At 45.3% G+C, this 20,066-nt stretch overlaps 1 long non-coding RNA gene across 1 annotated transcript in view; it reads right to left on the bottom strand.

Annotated features, from left to right (window-relative positions):
- Positions 1–18,144: 18,144 nt before the first annotated feature.
- LOC125977313 (uncharacterized) overlaps positions 18,145–20,066 on the bottom strand; it is a 205,763-nt gene continuing 203,841 nt past the window's right edge. The window contains exon 2 of the long non-coding RNA XR_011087766.1: positions 18,145–18,459. This is a non-coding gene — a long non-coding RNA (uncharacterized lncRNA). The remainder of the gene's footprint in view (positions 18,460–20,066) is intronic.

Raw genomic sequence — 20,066 nt, 5'->3', positions numbered from 1 at the left:
AACATAAACTGGAGTTGAGTAGTGTTGTATTTTACCAGGACGCGATCCACAGCCTCATCGTGGAGTGGGTGACTCATGGTGCAGTCGTTTTCATTAGGCTGAACTGTCTCTTGGAGCGTGCGTTCGGCCGGGTGAAACAACATCTCACACAACGCGCGCTTAGTCAGGGGCATGCCTCGCTCATTCAGGTAAGGGATGCCCTTTTCCGTGCACATGTTCTGCAATTGCCCCAGACTGTGAGTCCTAACGGCATTGTCTATGCTCACCCGTTGTTGCGGTACCCGATCCGTAAACAGCATGGCGCACATCTCGGACTTTGTCATATCCCGACCGTTAATAGTGGTCTCCAATCCTTTTCTTCGGGCATACTCCGCTATGTCGTGCCGCGTATTCCGCATGCACGTGGTGTATGTCGTATAGAGGTTGGATCGGTTCCTCTTGGGTGTTGCCATGGTAGTGCCTATACGATTTACCGAGGCCTTTGTACATCACACATGCGCACTGTCGATTGGGGAGATTCAACTTGTACAGGCGATGCCACGAGGCCTTTGTACATCGCATATGCGGACTGTCGATTGGGGAGACTCAACTTGTACAGGCGATGCCCCGAGGCCTTTGTACATCTCGTATGCGCACTGTCGATCGGGGAGATTCGAATACAGTCTCTCGTCATGAGCAAAACACCGGTGTGTTTGTGGTGCTGTACGCGGACAGCGACACAAACAGTGTCCACTTGATGTCCGGGCCCCAACCGTCGATGGGCGACAGCTGCACTGCAATGTCCTTCGGAGGGGTGTGACAGACGACATAGTGCTCCGGATCCACAGGCTTGTAAGTGCCCGGAACAGAGTCTTGCACGGCCACAAAGCTGTACATGACACCGTGGGCTGCGCGAACTGTGTTATGCAGCATAGTGTGGGGCATCTTAATGTACACTAGACTGTTTGCGGGCGCCGGGTCCACCACCAGTCCCGTTTCGGGTACCGTGATGGTGGGAGAACTGCCCGTTAGCTTCTTGCACAGCTCTGCGTGGGTGTACGGGCGCCCGGTATCTTCATTTCTCACATCGATGTTACGTTCTTTGCACATGGCGACCACTTGTCTCATAGACATCGTTCTCATGCACTCACGCATACTTGGAATACGTTGGACGCTGCTGCTGCTGCTGCTGCTGCTGCTGCTGCTGCTGCTGCTGCTGCTGCTGCTGCTGCTGCTGCTGCTGCTGCTGCTGCTGCTGCTGCTGGCCACCGCGGGCCGATGCGAGGCTGATGAAACGGTACTGGTCTGCGGTGAGCCCGAGAGTCTGGCCACTATGGTCGCTTTGTCAACGGCTCTGCCCCTGTCCATGATAACAATATCCGGATCGCTGCACATAAACTGGAGTTGAGTAGTGTTGTATTTTACCAGGACGCGATCCACAGCCTCATCGTGGAGTGGGTGACTCATGGTGCAGTCGTTTTCATTAGGCTGAACTGTCTCTTGGAGCGTGCGTTCGGCCGGGTGAAACAACATCTCACACAACGCGTACTTAGTCAGGGGCATGCCTCGCTCATTCAGGTAAGGGATGCCCTTTTCCGTGCACATGTTCTGCAATTGCCCCAGACTGTGAGTCCTAACGGCATTGTCTATGCTCACCCGTTGTTGCGGTACCCGATCCCTAAACAGCATGGCGCACATCTCGGACTTTGTCATATCCCGACCGTTAATAGTGGTCTCCAATCCTTTTCTTCGGGCATACTCCGCTATGTCGTGCCGCATATTCCGCATGCACGTGGTGTATGTCGTATAGAGGTTGGATCGGTTCCTCTTGGGTGTTGCCATGGTAGTGCCTATACGATGTACCGAGGCCTTTGTACATCACACGTGCGCACTGTCGATTGGGGAGATTCAACTTGTACAGGCGATGCCCCGAGGCCTTTGTACATCGCATATGCGCACTGTCGATTGGGAAGACTCCACTTGTACAGGCGATGCCCTGAGGCCTTTGTACATCTCGTATGCGCACTGTCGATCGGGGAGATTCAAATACAGTCTCTCGTCATGAGCAAAACACCGGTGTGTTTGTGGTGCTGTACGCGGACAGCGACACAAACAGTGTCCACTTGATGTCCGGGCCCCAACCGTCGATGGGTGACAGCTGCACTGCAATGTCCTTCGGAGGGGTGTGACAGACGACATAGTGCTCCGGATCCACAGGCTTGTAAGTGCCCGGAACAGAGTCCGTCACGGCCACAAAGCTGTACGTGACACCGTGGGCTGCGCGAACTGTGTTATGCAGCATAGTGTGGGGCATCTTAATGTACACTAGACTGTTTGCGGGCGCCGGGTCCACCACCAGTCCCGTTTCGGGTACCGTGATGGTGGGAGAACTGCCCGTTAGCTTCTTGCACAGCTCTGCGTGGGTGTACGGGCGCCCGGTATCTTCATTTCTCACATCGATGTTACGTTCTTTGCACATGGCAACCACTTGTCTCATAGACATCGTTCTCATGCACTCACGCATACTTGGAATACGTTGGACGCTGCTGCTGCTGCTGCTGCTGCTGCTGCTGCTGCTGCTGCTGCTGCTGCTGCTGCTGCTGCTGCTGCTGCTGCTGCTGCTGCTGCTGCTGCTGGCCACCGCGGGCCGATGCGAGGCTGATGTAACGGTACTGGTCTGCGGTGAGCCCGAGAGTCTGGCCACTATGGCTGTTAGAGATTTGCTCATTTCAACTTATTTTGCAAGAACCACAGGAGACAGGCAAGTTCTTTTAGACACCTACAGGTGGAGAGTTCACTCGCTACAGGAATGAAGTCTGCCCTCCTTCCTGCACGTGGATATTTATTAAGAGAAACAGAGTGGGGGTATGGGTAGGCTGGCTAAAGCCCTTGTCTTCTAGTCTAAACATGTCAGGGGATGTTTTACGACCTTGTGATAAGGAGGACAAGGTAAGGTATTTATTACCTGTTGCATTCCAACATAATCCTACGATAAAGATAACCTGGAAAACCCTAACAACTCCCTCCTGATTTATCATATGATTATGCCACCCCAAACAACAAAGACAAGCAAGAAAAAAACACACACATATATATATATATATATATATATATATATATATATATATATATATATATATATATATATATATATATATATATATATATATATATATATATATATATATATATATATAATGAAGAAAGTAGAATGGTAAAAAAAAAAAACAACAAACAATGATAGCAACACTTTCCAGTGAAGATGAGGCATTACCTCAATACCCCAGATCAAACTTATTGTGTAAGCGAAAAACCTGCTGGCCAGATGTTATTAGCAGGAAAATTCTTACACGGCCCCTGTGCCACAGGCGACCAGAATGCTATGAATTATTTTTTATTCATAGCATTCTGAGAAAAACACAGAAACAGTACATCATTTGTTAGAGATTTGCTCACTCCAACTTATTTTGCAAGAACCACACGGAAGACAAGCAAGTTCTTTTAGACACCTGCAGGTGGAGAGTCCATTCGTCGCTGTCTGAACAGCGATTATCGAATGAAGTCTGAACTCTCCTTCCTGCAAGGGCATATTTATTAGGAGGAACAGAGTGGGGGTGAGAGTGGGGGTCAGAGTAGACAAATGGCCGAAGCCCCTGGCTGATCAAAGCACAGCAGGGGGTCCTTCACGATGTTGTGTGAACTAAACAACTTTGATTGCTTCCTCTGCAGCTAGTCACTTTGTTCTACTACTTTTGTTAAGACAGGACAGGCGAGTTTAAGTATTACAGGTTACATTCCAACATAATCATAGGATCAAGATAACCTGGAAAACCCTAACATCTCCCTCCTGTTTTATCATATGATTATGTCACCCCAAACAACAAAGACAAGTAAGAAAAAAACACATATATATGTATAATGAAGAAAGAAGAATAGGAAAAATAAAAACAACAAACAATGATAGCAACACTTTCCAGTGAAGATGAGGCATTACCTTAATACCCCAGATCAAACTTATTGTGTAAGCGAAAAACCTGCTGGCCAGATGTTATTAGCAGGAAAATTCTTACACGGTCCCTTTGCCTTAAGGCGACCAGAATGCTATCAATAAAAACAAAAAGAAAAACAAAGAAACAGTACATCAGCGTATCCATTACTTGCGAAGCATATTTGATGGTCAAATCAACAAGTTTCCGTAATACATGCTCAACAGAACAGCATCTACGCAATCCACGTCTCATTATCATTATCACATCTGTCACGTCTAAGAAGTTGTATATGTGCTCGCATTTTCGTCAGCTGCTGATGTTCTAGTCTGTAGGTGAGGTCTGTCACACACACTGGCGCACACACTCGTGTCCAGTTGGCAGGCAGCATCGGACAACTCCTGTGACCACAAAACCATGATCCGTACTGAACAGGCACGTGCACTCATAGGATGCAGGTGTGAGGCAGTGCCTCTGAACTTCTGGCTGAAGTAGGTCCCGTCCGATGGTGCAGCCATGTTGGTAGTAGAGCCCTTACACCTTGAAAACGGCTCTCTCATCCTGGCACACAGCGGTGATGTCCAAAGCTCCCATCCAGTTTCCTCCTGGAGAGCAGTCGTCGTTAATGCATTTGTGGGTCCTGCAACCTTGGGTGCAACATGTGTAGTCAGCAAGACTTGGAATGGTCCCTCCCGTCGTGGCTGGCCCAGTTCTTTCCTTTGATGACCTCGATGTAGACCCAGTCTACTGGATTTATGGGGTTGTCGACCTGTGAGGAGGAAAGATCAAGCGGCAGTAAATTTGTCTTTGACACAGTTTGAGCGTCCTGATCATATAATCTGCCAAGGACTGCTCTTCATCTGTTGTTTGCAACTCTCGTAGTCAATTGTAGTGCCCATTTAACTGGCAAATAGGAATGTTTGCGGGAAGAGTTTGGACACTTCCTAATGATTCCCTTTAACCAAAAACTATTTATGACAGGGGCGTTCCCATTTATTGCCTCCTGGTTTAAAAGAGATTGTCTTATCCATGCCTTCTTTGTCCTCACACGCTCGCACCCACACAGGGTGTACACACACACACACACACACACACACATCTGCACGCACACACGCAGACAAAGAGATTCTAATCCATCTCTCATGTAGCTTCTCTTGACAGAATCTCCTATTGGTAACTGTATAGCAGACGTTTTAGCATATAATCCCATACTCTGCTCTCTCACTTCTACTTTTCCATGTCGGTGCAGTCGTAGGTGGCCCCTATTGCAGTCATTGTCTTGTTAACTGTTGCCTTGTGACTCCTATGCATGATTGTGTGAATGTTAAAAATTGAACGTACCTAACTTTCTGACCATCCAACCTCCATTGTGGTATAAAAAGAACTTACTATTGTATTGAGTAGGTACATCGAGTGTTAGAGATTTGCTCACTCCAACTTATTTTGCAAAAACCACACAGAGACAAGGCAAGTTCTTTTAGACACCTGCAGGTGGAGAGATCACTCGCTCCAGGAATGAAATCTGAAAGGTCTCCTTCCTGCAAGGGCATATTTATTAAGAGAAACAGAGTGGGGGTATGGGTAGGCTGGCTAAAGCCCTTGCCCTCTAGTCTAAACATGTCAGGGGATGTTTTATGACCTTGTGATAAGGAGGACAAGGTAAGGTATTTATTACCTGTTGCACTCCAACATAATCCTACGATAAAGATAACCTGGAAAACCCTAACATCTCCCTCCTGATTTATCATATGATTATGCCACCCCAAACAACAAAGACAAGCAAGGAAAAAAAAACATATATACGTATAATGAAGAAAGTAGAATGGTAAAAATAAAAACAACAAACAATGATAGCAACACTTTCCAGTGAAGACGAGGCATTACCTTGATACCCCAAGATCAAACTTATTGTGTAAGCGAAAAACCTGCCGGCCAGATGTTATTAGCAGGAAAATTCTTACACGGTCCCTTTGCCTAAGACGACCAGAATGCTATGAATAATAAAAAATAAAAAGAAAAACACAGAAACAGTACATCATTGTATCCATCACTTGCGAAGCATTTTCGATGGTCAAATCATCAAGTTTCTGTAAAACATGCTCAATAGAACAGCATCTACGCAATCCCCGCTTCATCATCGTCATCACATCCGTCATCTCTAAGGAGTTGTATGTGAACCTGGGCTACAGTAGAGGACACAAACTTTGACACAGCAGACTTCAAACACGGGATAACGCAGGTCGTAAACAAGCACAACACCATCAGCACAACAAGCACAGGAGACAGCAATTTCAAAAGCAGTTGCCACCAGTTGCCAGAGAAAAACCACGAAAAGAAATCAAACTGATGTGGGACCTTGTCATTAGACATGGCCTGCTGTAAGTTATTCAGTGAATTCATGGCGTCGTTGATGTGGGTGTCATTTTCTCCTGGTATGTATGTGCAACAGGAAGTCCCAATGATGTGGCACACACCACCTTGTGCTGCCGTCAACAAGTCCAGAACCATCCTGTTTTGCAAGACCATCAGTCTAATAGCCTGAATCTCTCTATTTTGTCCATCGTTGACTTGCAGTGAGAGATTCACAAAGGATTGAAAACGATAGTTCAGTGTCTCGATGAAGAGCGATAGTTTCCCAACCCCACTCTGGGGGAAGAGCGCAAGGACAACTTTGTCTCCGGCAGACCATACTTTATAGTCCTCTGGAACGTTCGCACCCCAGACAGGGTCATGAGGGTCAAAGGTTGCAACTGCTCTGCGTCGACGTCCAGTAGAGTTATGTGCTCCTGTCAACAAATGGTGTCGTATCCTGTAGGTGTGGTCTGTCACCCACACTGGTGCACACACTCCTGTCCAGTTGGCGGGCAGCATCGGATAAACCTTGTGACCACAAAGCCACCAGCCATTCTGTATGAAGTATGTTCCGTTCGATGGTGTGGCCATGTTGGTTGGAGAGCCCTCCCCACCCGAAATGGCTCTCTTATCTTGACACTCATCGGTGATGTCCAGAGCTCCCATCCAGTTTCCTCCTGGAGAGCAGTCGTCGTTAATGCAGACGTGGGTCTTGTTACCTTGGGTGTAACATGTGTAATTCACTCCAGCTGGTCTCTCTGTGTAGGCCACTTGTGGTATTGTTCGTCCTCTAACAGTCACATTGAGACTTGTCCAGAATAGCTGATCACAGGCACCGTCAGCAAGTCCAGGGCGGTAAGGGTCGGCATCTTTGACTGCGACGGCACGGTGCTGATATCCAACTCCTCCCATGGATGCCATACATTTTGCTTCAGTGACATTCATTGCTCTGGCCTCCAAGCGAACTTGCGTGGAGGAAGGGGGGAGTTTCGAACACACATAGCATCCCTCCTGTGTGTGAGCTCTCACAGTGAACCTGACATACCGGTACCAAGTGTTGGTTTCGTATGGGTTTCTGGGGTCCCCTGACCAGTCTTCATAGTTCTCATCATGTGACCATCGTTTACCACGGGCAACATTGTCATTCGGTCTGTTCAGATGAGTCAATAGACCATAGCACGCTCCAACCACAACGCAGCAGAGGATCCATCTGGCATATGGAGCCCCGTTGCTACTAGGATGGCAGAGACACTGGGACATCCCCTCGCCTAGCGGAGTGGGGATCGATGAATTCTTCACCAACATTGAGACGCCTCGCCCTAAACGACAGGGCCCCTTTGTAGTCAGCCTTCCCCACCACTCCGAATTAGGGGTCCAGCACTCTCTGCAACTTGCAGTGGCTGAGGTGAATCCAGCTGGGCCGTTGAGAGATTTTTACCGCCGTGGGAGTAGCAAGCAAAACTTGGAACGGTCCCTCCCACCGCGGGCTGGCCCAGTTCTTTCTTTTGATGACCTTGATGTAGACCCAGTCTCCTGGATTGATGGGGTTGTCCACCTGTGAGGGGGAGAGATCAGGCGGCAGTAAATTTGCATTTGACACATCTTTCAGTTTGAGCGTCCTGATTAGATAATCTGCCAAGGTCTGTTCTTCATCTGCTTTTTGCAAATCTGCAGGGAACACTGGTAGTCTATATGGTCTCCCATGTATGATTTCAAAAGGTGTTAGTCCTTCTGAAGTGGGAGTAATTCTCATATAGAGCTTCACTAAGTCGAGGCACTCTGGCCAAGGTCTGCCTGTTGTTTCCATGCATTTTTTCAACCTGCTTTTGATGGTAAAGTTTGCCCGTTCAACCAGGCCTGCGCTCGAAGGATGCCAAGCACAGTGGTTTTTTAACGTTATTCCAAGGTGTACAGCCATGTTCTGCACAACTTGGTTCACAAAGTGTGGACCATTGTCACTGTAAATGGTTTGGGGGATGCCATGAGTTGGTATGATGGTTTTGCAGATAGCTTTTGCCACTGTTAAGGCATCTGCGCGTTTAGATGGAACTACTTCCACCCATTTTGAAAATGCATCAATCATCACTAGGCAGTATTTGTAAGGTCCACTTTGTGTGAGTTCAATAAAATCCATATGCATGATTTGGAATGGATAAGAGGGTTTTGGAAATGAGCCTCTCTTAGGTCTCATGTTTCCTTGTGGATTATGTTTCACACAAACAGGACATGCTTTACAAAAATTTTTTAAGTAAGCATCTAAACCAAAGGTAGTGAATTGTTGATCTATGATGGACTTCATCCCTCCTGTCGACACATGGCAAGGCCCATGTGTCGCAAGCGCTGCTGCCTTAAAAAGTGATTTTGGTAAAACAGGTTTGTCATTGATGCGGTGGATATTATCTGTATCCACTATTGCACCTTTTGTCGTCCACATTCGTTTTTCTACCATTGGAGCATTGCCCTGCATATCTGTCAGTACAGTCTTATCTATGAGTTGTGTGTCCTCTGAACCCATTAAAAAAATTTAATGGCCATGTCTCCCTGCAGCTGCTTCTTTTGCAATCTTGTCTGCTAATCTGTTTCCATTTGAGACTTCATCTCTGCCAGTGGTGTGAGCAGCACATTTACACACAGCTAGTTTAGCAGGTAAAAGAATGGCCTGCAACAAGTCTTTTAACAAGGAGGCATGGGTAACCGGCTTACCGGTTGATGTTGTCATCCCTCTGCGCTCCCATTGTTTCGCAAAATAGAACAGAGTAGAAAACGCATACTGACTGTCTGTGTATACAGTGACTTCCTTATCTTCCGCTAATTGACAAGCTCTTGTTAGAGCAATCAGCTCAGCAGCCTGTGCTGACCTGGTGTATGGAAGCTTCTCTGCTTCAACAATCTGGTTTGGCAATTTCACAATTGCATAACCACTTTGATTGTTCCCTTTAGGATCCTTTGAACATGATCCATCCACAAACCACTTTTCCCCCTTGTCAAGTGGCGTGTCACTTAAATCTCCTCTGGGCAGCTGTAGATGTTCTGTAGCATCCAAACAGTTATGTGGTATTCCATCCCCTGGCAACGGGATCAACGTTGCTGGGTTAAGGATTGTGCACCTCTTTATCACAATGTGTGGTTGTGACAGAAGTATAGCAGTGTAGGACAGATGTCTGGCTGGTGACAAAAAGTTCATTTTGCTTTGCAGCAGCAACACATCTACAGCATGTGGAACCAGCAGCTCCATTTTGTGAAAGAGCACCACATCTGCAGATTGTCTCACTGCAAGCGCCGCCGCGCACACTGCTTGGACACAGTCTGGCAAAGACAGAGCCACTGGATCCAGTTTTTTTGAATAAAATGCAATTGGTCTTAGTTTGCTGCCATGACTCTGCAGCAACACTGAGGTCATAAAACCATTCCTGCAGTCTGCTGTTTGCACAAAGGTTTTATTGTAGTCTGGCAAGATAAGAGTTGTGGTTTCTATCAGAGCCTGTTTCAGCACTACAAAAGCATCATCCGCTGCTGGTGTCCACATGATTTTTTCTGTCATTGTCATGGGAACTCCATGCACAATATCCAGCAGCGGTTGTGTTTTTTCCGCATAATATGGGATCCATGCTCTGCAGTAATTGCAGAGCCCCAAAAATGACATCATTTGTTTTTTTGTTTCAGGTTTCGGTGTATCTGAAATAATCTGCTTTCTGGTTCTTTGTATCTGTCTTCCAGAAGCTGACAAAGTGTGACCTAAATAGTTCACTTCCTGTCTGACCCATTGTAACTTATTTTTGTTCACTTTATTCCCTGTTTTGCAGAGATAGTGTAACAATGCTAAGGAGTCTGCCTTGCAAGCAGCTTCAGTTTCAGAGGCTACCAGGAGATCATCTACATAAACTAGAAGTTGGCTTTTGTTCGACATCTGAAAATCAGCCAAACAGGACATGATAGCTTGAACGAAAATAGTTGGACTATCAGCAAATCCTTGTGGCAATCTGGTGTATGTATAGCTTTGTCCTTTAAAGGTAAAAGCGAACCAAAACTGTGAGTCTGGGTGAATTGGCACTGAGAAAAATGCATTGCTGAGATCAATTACTGTGAAATACTTCTGATTAGGTTTCAAAGTGTTCAGAAGTGTGTGTGGGTCAGGCACATTGGGTGCTCTTGTTTGCACTGCATCATTCACTGCTCGTAAATCTTGTATCATTCGCCAATTAATTTTGTCGGCCTTTTGGACTGGGAAAATGGGAGTGTTGCAAGGAGAATCCGAACACTCCCTAATGATTCCTCCTGTCAAAAGATCATTTATAACAGGGGCAATCCCGTTCATTGCCTCCTGTTTTAAAGGATATTGTTTAACTCTTGGACGCCACTCTGATCTTGGTTTGATCTGTACTGGGGAAATGGATTTTAAAAGTCCTACATCAGATGGGCCCTTGGTCCACAGTTTTTCAGGAAGCCCAGCCAATTCCCCCTCCTCCTTTTCATTCAAACAAATGTCAACTAGTCAGGGAAGCGCACAAGCGCCTGCTCTGCCTACAGCCACTTCACACACTGTTTGCTTCCACACGTCACAACTGGTACTGTAGCTCCACCCATCACCTTTGTCCTCATAATCAGTCACAGATCCAGCAAGTTTAATTCGGGAACCCACATCTGCCCACGTTATACTGTGAGGTTTAAACAATGAGATGTGGGGTACAGCCGACAATTTGTATCTATCTTTCTGAGGAGCGGGCAGGCGTACAGCGGCAGCCGCAAATGACCTGCGATCAGTGTACAGAGCAGTGATTGTTAAAGTTACTTCTGTGTCGCTGAGAAAACTTCCAATATAGTCATCTTGTGGATCAGTGAGAATATTCATGGTGACATGTAATTCAGTACAAGTCATTTCTGATTCAGGTTGGGACAATTGTTTTCGAGCTTCACCCAGCAATCTGCTTGGGAGTTTAGGATTTCGTTCAGGAGGGATGGCATAGGAGCAGCAGATCTGTTCACCTGCTTGTGCAGCATATGAGTCCACATCTCTCACTCTACATGCTCGCATGCCATCCTTTACTGGAATTATTGCAATTCCCAACCGAGTCATCAGATCTCGTCCCAACAGGTTTATGGGACATTTTGGGGATAGGACAATCGAAACTGAAGCCATGCTTCCAGTTTCCTTATCTCTCACTTCAACTGGATTAGAGATACTCTCCTTGTGTACCTGCCCATCAGCAGATTTCACCCAAATAGTATTTTGGGAGGCCTTTAGATTTGGGACTTTAGTTTTTATCACAGTTTTACAAGCCCCAGTATCACACAAAAACTCGACATCACTGCCTCCAATGTTTAGAGTAACATATGGTTTTTCTTTTAATGCACTCAGAATGTCCCATGCTGTATGGACATCTACTATTTCTTCCTCTATAGGAGCACAAGAGGTCAAGGGGGGGGGATCTAGTCATGCTGAGAATTTGGCCCTTCCCCCGCCCCTTCCTGCACCCTTTGATTGATACTGCTTTGCAGAACGACACACTCTTGCTAAGTGTCCTCGTTTCCCACAGTTCCAACACTTGTCAGAATCTCGTGGGGGCTTTGAATTATATGGCGGCCTGCGACCTTGTTGGCCTCTACTTCTTCCTCTGGCTTGCTGGGACCCTTGGAAGAAGACTGTTGTATCTTCATCTAGTTCATCATCATCATTATCTAGATGAAATACATCAGAACTTTTGCCTTTTTTGATCACTTTTTCAGCATGTCTGGCCCATTGCATAGTGGTTGTCACACTTGCAACATCCACTTCCACCAAATGTTTCCTCACCCAGTTGCCTATTTCAGGGCGGAAATTAGTGAGGAGCGCATTTTTAAGCTGTTGTTGATAAGCACTCTCAGCTGTATCATTGAATGGGATGCCACTATGCACCCTGAATTCTTTTTCAAATCTCAAACGAAAATCATCAGTATCTTCGCCAGGCTTCTGTTTTATTCCTGCCAAATGACCATAATTCGCTCGTCTTTGAAATATAGTTCGCACTCTTTGCACAAGACCATTCCATTGTGCTGCATACTCCTCCCCCAATTGATTTCCCTCAACGGGATAGGGAAAAGGCCCTTGATTATTTCTACCTGTATAATTTCCTCTAACCTTTGCCCAGTCTTTTCCCAAGGAGGACATTGCAGCTTCTCCTGCCTCATGTCCATTCAGTCTATAGGAATGTATAATTCCAGCCATGTCCTCTGCCCATATAGCTGGGTCTTCAGCAACAGGGGTAACCCCTTCAACAGCTTTTCTTGCCTCTTCCAAAGTCCATGGCCGGAAAACATATGTATGTGGGAGTTGGCCTTCCCCTACATTAGGGTTTGGCACCTGTATCATTGGGCACACATCAACCTTGTCTAAATTTTGAGAAAATCTAGCAGCAGTGGTCAAACTTCTTGTTTGTACAGGACTTCTAGTAATGTGACCCTGACTTCTTTTGCTGTTATATGGGGGGGGCTGCAGGTTTGTTAAGCTTGGATACAAGTTTTGTGTACGAGCGGAAGGCCCCTCTTGCTCCTCTGCTCGAGCTGCGCCTTCAGCGTCGGCGGGAGCCGTGGCCGCGGCAGTGCGCCTGCGCACTCCGGCCTCATTGTCTTCCGGCCTGACAAACATAGTCTCAGCCTCATCACCTTTCATCTTTCTATCTTTTGTCTTTTGGATTTGTTCTTTTCTCTCTTGTGAAGCTTTCAACCACACTTTAGCACAATCCAATTCTCTTTCTTTTGTTTTCTTTTTCAGTCCATTTTTCTTTTTATCCACACTCTCTTCTAAAACATCAACTACTATCTTCCACACTTCAACTCTCAACTTCCCTTCTACTCCATACTTCTTCTTCCACTTCGGCATATATTGCATACAATTAAGAAATCTACTCGCCATGTACTTCTCATCTCCGTCAAGAGGTAGAGATTTACCGTTTTTATTTCCCATCTTAATTCTAGTAATTTTAGGTTTTACAATCTCTTTTCTCAAAAATATTATTATTATTATTATTACTATTATTACTATTTATTTATTTATGTCTTTGAGGATCCTCAATGCAGGTTTAAATTGACCTTTCAACAAATCACTAGCCTGTATTATTGCCGTGGATCAATGCTAGAACTGCTTCTTAGTCAACTTATCCTACCAGTCACACTCCCAACCACACAAACTCAAGCGCTTTGTATTTTTCTCATGGCTTGGACAAACCAAAGCCGAATCTCATAGCTCGGACAAACCAAAGCCGAATCTCATAGCTCGGACAAACCAAAGCCGAATCTCATAGCTCGGACAAACCAAAGCCGTATCTCATAGCTCGGACAAACCAAAGCCGAATCTCATAGCTCGGACAAACCAAAGCCGAATCTCACGTGTTTTTTTTTTTTTTTTTTTTTTTTTTTTTTATACGCGTTTCACAACAACACAATCACACAACTTCAGGCCTTTAACTTACTTGTCCCCTGGTTCGTTGCACTGCCGGGTCCCGTCAATCCACCTCTGTCAGACGAAGGCAGACCTAAGATGCTGGCCCAGCGAAGAATTTCCTTCCCAGGTCTTTCTTTACCAGGTCCGGCTAGTGGACGCTGGCCCGTCGACGGTGTACAGCGCGTCGTCCTCCGTCAGCCAGATGATGGGTATGAGGGTCCCGGGTTTCGGCACCAAAATGTTAGAGATTTGCTCACTCCAACTTATTTTGCAAAAACCACACAGAGACAAGGCAAGTTCTTTTAGACACCTGCAGGTGGAGAGATCACTCGCTCCAGGAATGAAATCTGAAAGGTCTCCTTCCTGCAAGGGCATATTTATTAAGAGAAACAGAGTGGGGGTATGGGTAGGCTGGCTAAAGCCCTTGCCCTCTAGTCTAAACATGTCAGGGGATGTTTTATGACCTTGTGATAAGGAGGACAAGGTAAGGTATTTATTACCTGTTGCACTCCAACATAATCCTACGATAAAGATAACCTGGAAAACCCTAACATCGAGCAACCTAGCTTCCTCCTGACTGCCAAATGTCCTGTTCTAAAATTTATATAACTCGTCCTCTACGTTTTAAGCTTGATGAGCCAAAATATAAGATCTTGCTCTTGTTTCCTACCGTTTTAGCCTATTTGTTTTATCCAAATCCGTTCAATCTCTGATTATAATCTGTAGCCCTACGTATTTTTCAAATTTTTATTTATTTATTTATCAAATCTCCTCAGTTCTGTCAAACTCAGTGCACAATGAACCTCCCTTCCACTTTGAACCAAGCTTCACCAAATTTGGGAACGCCGTAGCAAGGAGTGCGATTTGGTTGTCAGACACTCCAAGTCCATATCTTTTTGCCGCACTTCACCCTATCAAGTTGGTGTTCTTTTGTTGTTGCTTCAGAGCGACCCCATCCATCACTCTTGAATGAGTCCATTGTTCAAATGAGTCAATTTTCATCATTGTGAGTTCCTCCGCTTTTCACTGTCTTTTCCGTCCCCGAGGATGTTGTATTTCCTCCGGAGTGTACTTGTCCTCCTCCAAGCACAACAGCAGTCTTTTCTTGTCCTTCGCCAAAGGTCAAAGGTGCTTCAGAGCCAGGCACCATTTTGTGGTTGTTCACGGCTGCAGGCGAAGTCTCGGATTGGGTTTCAGGGACTCTGACACTGAGAATGACAAGCTGGGACGTAAAAACTTGTAAGACTATTTCCAAATGTAGCTGCTTCCATCAATTTGCTGGTAATGTTTATTTACCAAACTTCAAATTCTCCTAATAACAGCGGTCTCGTTTTTATATCGTAAATCCTGCAACTCATCCTATTTTTGAGCTACATTTTATCTATAGTTCCAATTTAATCGGACAGTATGTTGTCTTCAGTATCATTATTGAAAATCAACTCATCGAGGTCTGCTTTCCACATCAAGCCCTGATCTGTATGTCTTGACCTCTCACATGTTATTGTCATGCTTGCTCAAAAATGTGACTTAGAGTATGGTGCTGTGAATTCTCAATCTCCCCAATGAAATTGGATCCCACCTCGTAGTTCTTATCATTCTCATGTTCCTGTTAGCCTGCAATTGTCCAAATCAAAAATGTTTTCTTTTAACTGTCTTTCTTTTGAACCTCTAAATCTCTCGTGTTGCTAACCTATCTACACCAGAACAAAAAAATTACCACAATATAACACCAAATGTATTCGAAAATTCATTGTCATAAAGTGTTGTATTATTACTATCTTCCACTATCTGTCCTACTCACTCCCCCCCCTTTTTGAGGCTTGGCAACGCCCATGCCTCACACCTTGACAAACTTTTTGGGAGAATGCGTTCTTTACTACATACGATTCCATCATCATTTAATTTGACTTTCTTTCCAAAACGCTTCTCAATTTCTCAGTTCACACATCTTCTACATGTGTTACTGGTTCTCCAGTTTTGTTTTGTTGTTTTTTTTTCTAGTTAATTATCAATCCAAAAGCTACGTGTTTCTTTCTAACATTTAACCTGCTCAAAATCATTCTTTCATCAAAGTCGCTCTACTAATTTTCCATAGTAGTCGCCAACAACTTCAACCATTCAACCTGTAATTTCTTTTCATTCAGGCTATCATTCATCAATGTTCATTTGCATCTCACACGCAGTCTCCAAAAAGGAGTCTTTCTATCACATTGGTCCCAATTCATCCAAGCTCACCACACAACATTCATATATCATTTTCAACTCAGGTTTCCTGGTAGAACAATCCACCAATTCAAAAAACTTAACTAAAACAAACAATTGGCAAATTAATCTGAAGTTTTTCTTTGTTTTTAAATTTGAAGAACTCAATCTCTCAGATTTAGCTTGCATTTAGAATTTTATATAATCTTATAACACAACCAATCAATTATTCCTATTAAATGTAGCATTGCAAAATCTTAAATTCACAATTCAGCTTCTTCCAATTCCTGAAAGCATGTTCTGTCATTTTTTTTTTCCTTCGAATTTCTCATGTGGGCTTGACACTAGTGTGGATTAGTTTCTGCTTGCAAACAGATTTCTCTCTTTTTCCTCTCATTTTTATCTTTCAAAATCATTTCTGTTCTGCGGTGCAAATTGGATAGACCACAGTCTAGCAAAATTTTTTTTTATACTAAAACTTTAGCCAATGTTCATCATTTTAACATATACGCACACACATGCACAGCTCTCGCATGCAAAAGGTAGGTCTCAGCCACAATGATTCGTCACAGGCTGGCCATTTCCTGTGGTCGATCATGAGCTGGTCCCTCCCATGCACACGAGGACAGCACATTCTAATTTTATTTATTTATCTTCTAGAAGCAAGTTGCATTTCTTTACCACTTGATTTGCATATTTTAACTTCAGTGTAACACAATTTGAGCTCTAGTCATTTGTAATTTGGGCATACAAACAGCATTGTCATACTTCTTGGATGGACAGGACTTCTAATAATCTAAAAAAAAAAAAAAAAAATTCTAATAATCTGACAATGACATGTTTTGCTGTCATATGGGCATCTATTCTTTCTTTCTCTGTATGAGCATAAGCGGTCAAAGAGGAGGAAGCTTGTCATGCTAAAAATGAGGCTTTTCCTCTTTTCCTTCCTCCACCCTTTGATTGATATTGTTTTGCAAAACGACACTCTCGTGCGAAGTGTCCTCGTCTCCCACAGTTCCAACAGTTGTCAGAATCCCGTGGGGGTTTTGAATTATATGGCGGCCTGCGACCTTGTTGGCCTCTAACTCTTCCTCTGCCCCTTTGGGAACTTTGGAAGAAGATCGTTGTATCTTCATTTAGATCATTATCATCATCTAGATGAAATACATCAGAACTTTTGCCTTTCTCAATCCCTTTATCAGCGTCTCCGGGCCACTGCATGTTTTTTTGTAAACCAAGCAGTGTCCGCTTCCACCAAGTGTTTCCTCACCCAACTGCCCATTTCAGGGCGGAAATTAGTGAGGAGCGCATTTTTAAGCTGTTGTTGATAAGCACTCTCAGCTGTATCATTGAATGGGATGCCACTATGCACCCTGAATTCTTTGTCAAATTTCCTTGTACTCCATACATTTTCTTCCACTTCAGCATGCATTGCATACAATTAAGAAATCTACTTGCCATGAACTTCTCGTTTTAAAGAAGAGCAGAGCAAGAGATTTACCGTTCTTATTTCCCATCTTAATTTTAGTCGCTTAAGGTTTTACAATTTTTTTTCATTTTTTTTTTTTTCTTTGAGGATCCTCAATGCAGGTTTAAATTGACCTTTCAACAAATTACTAGCCTGTTTTATTGCCATGGATCAACGCTAGAACTGCTTTTTAGTCAATTTATCCTACCAGTCACACACTCAATCACACTAACTCCAGCGCTTTTTTAGGCCTCATGGCTCGGACAAACCAAAGCCGTATCTCATAGCTCGGATAAACCAAAGCCGAATCTCATAGCTCGGACAAACCAAAGCCGAATCTCATAGCTCGGACAAACCAAAGCCGAATCTCATAGCTCGGACAAACCAAAGCCGAATCTCATAGCTCGGACAAACCAAAGCCGAATCTCATAGCCCGGACAAACCAAAGCCGTATCTTTAGCGCTTTAACTTACTTGTCCCCTGGTTCGTTGCACCGCCGGATCCCGTCAATCCACCTCTGTCAGACGAAGGCAGACCTAAGATGCTGGCCCAGCGAAGAATTGTCTTCCCAGGACTTTCTTTTCCAGGTCCTCCTAATGGACGCTGGCTTGTCGACAATGCAGCACGTCCTCCTTCGCCGGTCAGATGGTGGGTATGAGGATCCCGGGTTTCGGCACCAAAATGTTAGAGATTTGCTCACTCCAACTTATTTTGCAAGAACCAAACAGAAGACAAGCAAGTTCTTTTAGACACCTGCAGGTGGAGAGTCCATTCGTCGCTGTCTGAACAGCGATTATCGAATGAAGTCTGAACTCTCCTTCCTGCAAGGGCATATTTATTAGGAGGAACAGAGTGGGGGTGAGAGTGGGCAGGTTTGGTGAACCCCCGGCCTCTGATAAGATCAGAGCAGGGGGTGTTTTACACTATTGTGGGAAACAGACTCTGCATTGTGAGGGCCAGACGTGATTGATTTAATTATTACATTGTGAGGGCAAGACAGGATTGATTTAATCATTACAGTCTACATTCCAACATAATCATAGGATCAAACTAACCTGAAAACCCTAACAGTCAGCACCTCCAAATCCGAGTCCATGGTCCTCGATCGGAAAAGGGTGGAATGCCCTCTCCGGATCGGGGATGAGATCCTGCTCCAAGTGGAGGAGTTCAAGTATCTCGGAGTCTTGTTCACGAGTGAGGGGAGGATGGAGCGTGAGATCGACAGGCGGATCGGTGCAGCGTCGGCCGTAATGCGGACCCTGTACCGGTCCGTTGTGGTGAAGAGAGAGCTGAGCCAAAAGGCAAAGCTCTCAATTTACCGGTCGATTTACGCTCCTACCCTCACCTATGGTCACGAGCTATGGGTCGTGACCGAAAGAACGAGATCTCGGATACAAGCGGCCGAAATGAGTTTTCTCCGCAGGATGTCCGGGCTCTCCCTTAGAGATAGGGTGAGAAGCTCGGTCATCCGGGAGAGACTCGGAGTAGAGTCGCTACTCCTCCACGTTGAGAGGAGCCAGATGAGGTGGCTCGGGCATCTTATCAGGATGCCTCCTGGACGCCTCCCTGGGGAGGTGTTCCGGGCATGTCCCACCGGTAGGAGACCCCGGGGACGACCCAGGACGCGCTGGAGAGACTATGTCTCTCAGCTGGCCTGGGAACGCCTTGGGATCCCCCGGGATGAGCTGGATGAAGTGGCTGGGGAGAGGGAAGTCTGGGAGTCCCTCCTAAAGCTGCTGCCCCCGCGACCCGACCCCGGATAAGCGGAAGAAGATGGATGGATGGATGGATGTTATCATGCGTTCTCTAATGAGTACTTATTCACAATATTACTGTTCAGTATGCTTGCTGCTTTGCCTTGCTTATTCTTATCTTGTACAACAGAACAGAAGGATTACGGCTGGGTCAGGGGCGAGATGACGGTTGTGTCAAACAAGATGCTGCTGACAGCTCAGCGTCCACCAGAACAGATCGTGAAAACAACACGTCAAACAATGCGTCATGAACCTTCTGATCTTCCTTAAAGAACGTCACTTTCTCTTTTTATCTCTCGGAATATCGCTTAAACTGTTTTGCTGATATAGCCATATCTGCACGCAACACTTTGTGCGTTACTTTTTGTTTCTTTTCTTACGAGACGAAGCCACAATCTCTTCACCCCCCCCCCCCCTTAAGGGCTAATCGTCTCACACTGTGGGTAGGGCATTCCAAATAAAAAGAGCGAGGAGTGTAAAACAGATTTTTAGTGTAGTCGGATTGCTGTAAGTCTGAATGCACTCCTCGCGAGAAAAGACTCAATATTCTGCCTCACTGGTTTTGTCTGCTGATCCTTTTGCTGATTTTGAACCTAACAACGACTGTACACCGTATTGCGGATGCACCTAAATGCATCCTATGCGGGATGAGCCATATGAAATTGGCCTGGGTGATCGGGAGATCTTATGTGGGAAGCTGTTGTTATCAGGCCGGCTTTAGTTTGGCTTGGCTGGTCCCTGACGGTCTGTATGTAAAAGAGGGAGAGCAGTCCAGCTTGGACCATCTCGGATGGGAAGGATGTGCGGATTTGATGACCACTGCGACTCTGCTCGAGACAACTACAGGGCCCCTGATGGCACGTACGGTTCTCATGCATGGAGCAGGAAGAACCCACGGCACTATCTGG

This window comes from Syngnathus scovelli, chromosome 11 (assembly GCF_024217435.2).
Source record: "Syngnathus scovelli strain Florida chromosome 11, RoL_Ssco_1.2, whole genome shotgun sequence".
Classification (NCBI taxonomy): Eukaryota; Metazoa; Chordata; class Actinopteri; order Syngnathiformes; family Syngnathidae; genus Syngnathus; species Syngnathus scovelli.
The sequence above is the reverse complement of the archived record's forward strand: the minus strand, read 5'-3'. Positions and strand labels throughout refer to the sequence as shown.